Source organism: Mytilus californianus, unplaced genomic scaffold (assembly GCF_021869535.1).
Source record: "Mytilus californianus isolate M0D057914Y unplaced genomic scaffold, xbMytCali1.0.p SCAF_4, whole genome shotgun sequence".
NCBI lineage: Eukaryota > Metazoa > Mollusca > Bivalvia > Mytilida > Mytilidae > Mytilus > Mytilus californianus.
The window spans coordinates 48,250,846-48,257,228 of record NW_026262690.1 but is presented as its reverse complement, the minus strand read 5'-3'; positions in this window follow the sequence as shown (position 1 = coordinate 48,257,228).

Genomic DNA, 6,383 nt, shown 5'->3' with positions numbered 1-6,383 from the left:
TGCCATGTTTATTCCTCTGGGATAGCGGAAGATGGCATTAATCGGTGGTCATCATTACGTTGGTTGACTATAATGAGTTACATACGTTTTTTTCAAGTTTACATTTAACGATAACAATTTCGATCACGATTGGCACATGCGCAGAAAATCCATATATTCTCTTAATAGCAGACTTGATATAAAGCAGTTTCCTCTTTTCCCATATGTGATTAACATTCAATAAGACACTTTTCGCCTAAAAAGAATGACTTCCTTCCTTTTCCGATATAACGCTATACCTGCAGGTCTATATGGTATTTCGCTATTTCACAGCTTTTGGTTTAATTTTGCTTCATTGACGGGTACTCGTATGTCAGTTTGATTTAAAGACGCCGAAGTTTAGCAGCGTTAAATAAACAGGCATTTTGAAAACTCATTCAACGAATGCCTTCTTCCATGTAAAGTTTTTAATAAACTAACTTGGACATTTTGCGTGTAGAATTGTATCTAGAGGCTTGTACAACATACTTTTGTCTGTCAGACCCGTAAAAAAATTCTAGAATTTTAGCAAAGCTGATTTAATATAGCTCCTTTCTATGATGTTTTTTTTATAAAAAAGCGCTTCAAACATGCTTTGCTTGGTTACATCAGTAGAAAGACACACATAGTATGTAATTTATTGTTTTATGTCTATCTTTTAAAACAAGCAGTTAAAACATGTTAGGTTTTAGTTTAATGACGTAATCTGATAGTTTGAAAAGTCACGCAACCCGTAAACGATTACAATTTGTTTCATCGAACTGGTATGTTTTGTTTCCGACTTCAGTGTAATTGCCTTCTTCCTGTAAAATTGTGATGCTATTTACGCTCATTAAATATATTTTTTTTTAATTATATCGATTTCAGTTTCAGTATTCCAGTATAACTGTTTAGACCGGATTCAAGAAACATTAACGTTTTATTGAAGACGAGAATGGTTATGGGACGTGACTGTTTTTTAATGGTTTTCCGGTGTCACGTGAATGTATCATGATGGTTTTCCCGGTGTCACTTTAATGTCGTTTTCTGGTTTTGTGGTCTATACGTGATATTCATCAGTCACAATCTGTAAAGACAAGGCACAAATATATGATATCTCATTCTGTGTCTTTTTAGACTGAGGATGCATTTTTCGACAACCTGAAAGTCTATTTTTTAAAAGCAATCAATCTGTCAAAGATAGTAAGTGTTTATCCAAAGATATTAGAAGAGTAGATGGTTTAGAAACGTTAAACAAATAGAAATCGGAATTGAGATAAAACATGTACACAATTAAACAAACACAAAATAACCCTAGGAACCGAATTCAAAACTAAGGCAATACGCCGTAACCTAGCCAATGTGTGCTTATGTGGTGTTAAACTGCCATTAATATATCGACCTATACTTGCGTACATCCATACCCATTTGAACTCGGGTAGATAGTTTTTTATTGGCAATCATAACACATCACATTATTTTTATAATAATAATTGTCGACTAAAGTCAAGATAATGACAAGCAAAGAAAAAAGTAAAGTCACAAACGTGTCTTGACCATCAATGATTTCTTTTTGTCAGACACTTTTAACATGAATAATTGTGAATACCTTTGATAGCCAACTACTTAGATTGTGACATAATTCTAAAATAAAAACGAAGTGTCAATTCTTTATCCAGAATTACTTCTCTTTAAGGTGTCAGACCACCAATTCACTCATATGTAAAAGTAACCCTTCCTTGACAAAAAATAGTGCTTTTGATGTCATTGTTAACTTAAACTAACCAACACATTTGCAGAAATGAAACTGTTGATGAAAGAGAAATATATAGAAAGTTGATACATGTACAATTCAGGATATACCTGGTTTTTATGAAGTTAAACTTAAGGTAAAATATTTAGAAATCTCTGAAAATTGAAAAAAATGGTTGAATAGATAGGGATTTTGAATTGGTGGTCTGACACTGTAGAATAAGTAGGATCGGTAAAAGTACCCACACTCAAAGACCCCTTTCAACAACACACACACTTTCTTTACAATGAAACCACTCAGCTTCTTACAAAAAGATATCTGAATATGACATCATTAAAAAGCCTTAGGATTTGATCGACAACATAATGACAGTCGTCATTTCATGGGAGCCACCTGTGCTCCTGTTTTCGCCAGCCTTTTTCTTTATTCGTATGAGGGAGACTTCAAACGCGGCCTTTTTAATAGATATAGGAAGATGTGGTATGAGTGCCAATGAGACAACTCTCCATCCAAGTTACAATTTATAAAAGTAAACCATTATAGGTCAAGGTACGGCCTTCAACACGGAGCATTGGCCCACACCGAACAGCAAGCTATAAAGGGCCCATAAAAATTACTAGTGTAAGACCGTCAATGTAAAGAAATTAGGAATATCCTGTGTCTATTTAATGAATTATGTGTTAGTGACTATGTTGACCGAAATTATTCCATTAAAACCTGCAATAAAGTATACCACGGATACAAGTATCTCTACATGTAGTTAATATCTTTGGGTTACACATAGACCATGAGAGTGATTATAGGTCAAAGTACGGCCTTCAACACGGAGCCTTGGCTCACACCGAACTAGGCTAGTTTCATAACAGTTCTTCATGGGTGCCAAATGGATTTCTATCTAAAAGTTGCATGGTGATCCGATATATATTGATCATGTGATTTAGCAAAACAATAGGAATGAACTGGAATGTTTTGAGAAGAACCGTTTAGCCTTCAAAATATTCATTAGGAGGCAAAAATGCCCAATTTTGATATAGTTTGTACCATTCTCACAGATGATATAAGATGATCTGGGATTAACAAAATTAAAATGCTTTTGTTTTAAAATAGGTTTATATAAAAATAAGAAGATGTGGTATGATTGCCAATGAGACAACTCTCCACCACAGACCAAATCACGTACAAGTTAGCAAATATAGGCCACCTTACAGCCTTCAAAAATGAGCAAAATCCATAACGTATAGCAAGCTATAATTGCTCCCTAAATGACAAATATAAAACAATTCAAAAGAGAAAACTAATGGTTATGTATGTACAAAACAACAAACGAAAAAAAATGATATGTACAACAAACGACAAATACTTAATTACAGGCTACATATGTCTATATATATAACCATACATTTCAGTCTTTAACTAGGCAGCAACGTCTTTTTATCGGATACTAGTCACTTTGGCTAATCTACAATTTTCTGTAGATAAGAAAGACGCATTCATCCAAGGCTTGACACTTTACGATACATTTGATAGTACCAGACAAAAGGCAACATTTATTTTTATTAAGAAAAGCAAGCGATATCGAGTACAGCATTTATAGATGCCAGTAAATTGGTAGTAAGGAGCTGACATGTTTCAAATCTTCATGTGGTCACTATATATAACCAATTTCTTTATTCGACCATATTTACAAGCAAATTTTCATTTTTCAATATTTTTCGATGCATTTTGAAAATACAATCCACTTAAAATTTTTATAATACAGTATTAAATGATAATCGAACGAAGAAAATTGTAAACGTCAGAACAGGAAATTTGTTTTCATTTTCAATATTTTTCAACTCATTTTGACAATACAATCCACTTAATATTATTTATAATACAATATTAAATAATAATCGAACAAAGCAAGCTGTAAACGTCAGACTAAGATGTTACTGCAATTTATGAACGATTATAACCATCAGAATGATGTATGGCGTGAGATAATGTTATCTTTTTATGTTGATCGTAGTATAGTTTCTAAAGAAATAATAGGATCAAAATCAAATCGAATTTCTATTTTGCATGGATATTGATTTCGTTTTAATTTCAACATTGCCACCACACAGATGCGATTTGTTTTATTGTTGTATTATGTTTACGTCAAAAGTGTAAATTTTGTACGGAAGAAGTATAATTCTTGTCACGATTTGTATGAAGTTGTAACACTTGGAACCGTCTGTAGTATAATAAAGATGGATAGTCTTTATGTCTAAAGACGTATAACACCCCAAGATATGTCCCTACTCTCCAACGTGACTAGCCATCCCAAAATGGTACTAATTGAAGTTAATTGACGTCAATTTCGTACAGCCCAAATGTTTTAAATTTCTTTGTCGAAATGGCGTGTCTATTATTGTTAATAACCAAAACGTGCGTTTAATGTAGAAAGGCAACACTGTGCATAGAGTAATGTTAATAGTACAGTATTTTGAATCATAAAAGACTACAGAATAGAAATCCTGTTTGTCAAACAGTTAGAAGATTTTCAACATTTTTGGTCATCATATCTGTCTACTTGCCAAGAGTCATTGACTGAAAGGATTCTATTTCTAAAACGACTTTTGAAATTGCTTGATCCTTTTAAATTATACTTTATAGGAATGATAACTGGATACTCCTTTTTTTAAAGTTGTCAATTTCGTTCTGAATGGGTGAAAAAATGGTTTATCAAATAGAGAAAGCTACCACGGGGTATTCAAAATTCATAAGACAACACTAACAATAAAAACATACACCAATAATAAAAACAGACAACACCAACAATAAAAACAGACACCAATAATAAAACCAGACAACACCAACAATAAAAACAGACACCAATAATAAAACCAGACAACACCAACAATAAAAACAGATACCAATAATAAAAACAGACAACACCAACAATAAAAACAAACAACACCAATAATAAAACCAGACAACACCAACAATAAAAACAGACACACAATAATAAAAACTGATAACACCAACAATAAAAACAAACAATACCAACAATAAAAACAGACAACACCAACAATAAAAACAAACAACACCAATAATAAAAACAAACAACACCAAAAATAAAAACAGACAAACACCAACAATAAAAACAGACAAACACCAACAATAAAAACAGACAACACCAATATTAAAAACAAACAACACCAATAATGAAAACAAACAACACCAAAAATAAAAACAATGAAAAGACAAACAACCATAACAGAACATTACATTACATAGAAAACGCCAGATTGAACAACACGAACCGCACTATAAACCGGGGGTGAGTTCAGGTGCTCCGGAAGGGTAGGTATTTTCAGTTTCAAATGTAACATCCGTCGTACTGCTAATGGAAATACAAATCCGCTGATAAGTTATATTCGATGATGTCACTATCGACGAAAAGAAGACGGAATTGTTACTACGACAATCGGGACATTTGAATTCTATAAATTAATTTTCTTTCTTTATGAGCTTCGGTTGCTTCTAGGTGCAACGATTCCCTGTTTGTTTATTGGGAGGTATATAAGTCATATGTTTTTTAAGCCATATTATCACTATCCTCCCTAAAGCTATAAGAAAATGGTCTCAAAACATAAAAAATAATTTCTGGAATTTTCTGTATTGTTTCAAAGGTAAATTATTTGATTTGGTTCTTAGCATGTAAACCACAGAACGAATCTCTCTCTATATATACTAGACCTATTTGTCCAAACGTTTCTAAATACTAGCAAAATGTTGTACGAGTTTTAGTCCACAGCAAAATGCTAAAGCAAAGTATATTTAACAATATTTCGGATTTTGTTGAAATTTTGTATGCATTTAGAACTCGCTGAACTGTATCTGAATTTCTAAAAATGATGTATGTAGTATTTATAATTCCAGAGAAACAGTCAATTAACAATTTGTGAAAAAGGTCTAGAATATATGTCAAAAAGCGTGCTGCAAACATTTCTGTTTTAATAATATGAAAATATAAGAAGTGATTCGTTTTGCTGTCAAAGGCATTTAGGTATAAGTGATGTGTGAAAAAAACACGAAAAAATACGTTGCGATTATTTTGTCGTTTTTATCTCTTTCACACTACATTTTGAGGCTTATTGATTTCTACTGAAATACGAATAAGATAACCCATAATATTTTCACATCATTTAAACTAAAATGTTTACAGCAATAAAATATAATTTTTAAACAAAATTCTGTGGACGGATTTTCGAGAAAACGCAATATTTTTTGCCGCTTTTTACGTACACTATTTACGTTCATAGACATATTTCACAACTTTTCAATTAAATATATCTCTTGCTATAAATGCTACATACATTATTTTCGATATTCAGATGCAGTTAAACAAGTTCTAAATGGATACAAGATTTCATCAACGTCCTAAATATCGCACCTTCACTTTCTTTGCCTTAAGTCTTTAAACTACATATCTCTGAATGATTCAGATGAAATATTTCCGTAGATGTTAAAGCCAAAATACATTGAATGGGTTTTTTCCCCTTAAATCTGTTGAGATAAAGCCGAGAGTATATTAGAGGTAATGCCATTTTCAAATATTTCATTGTCAGCACAGAGTGAATAAATATGAAAGTACTATAAAACTGGG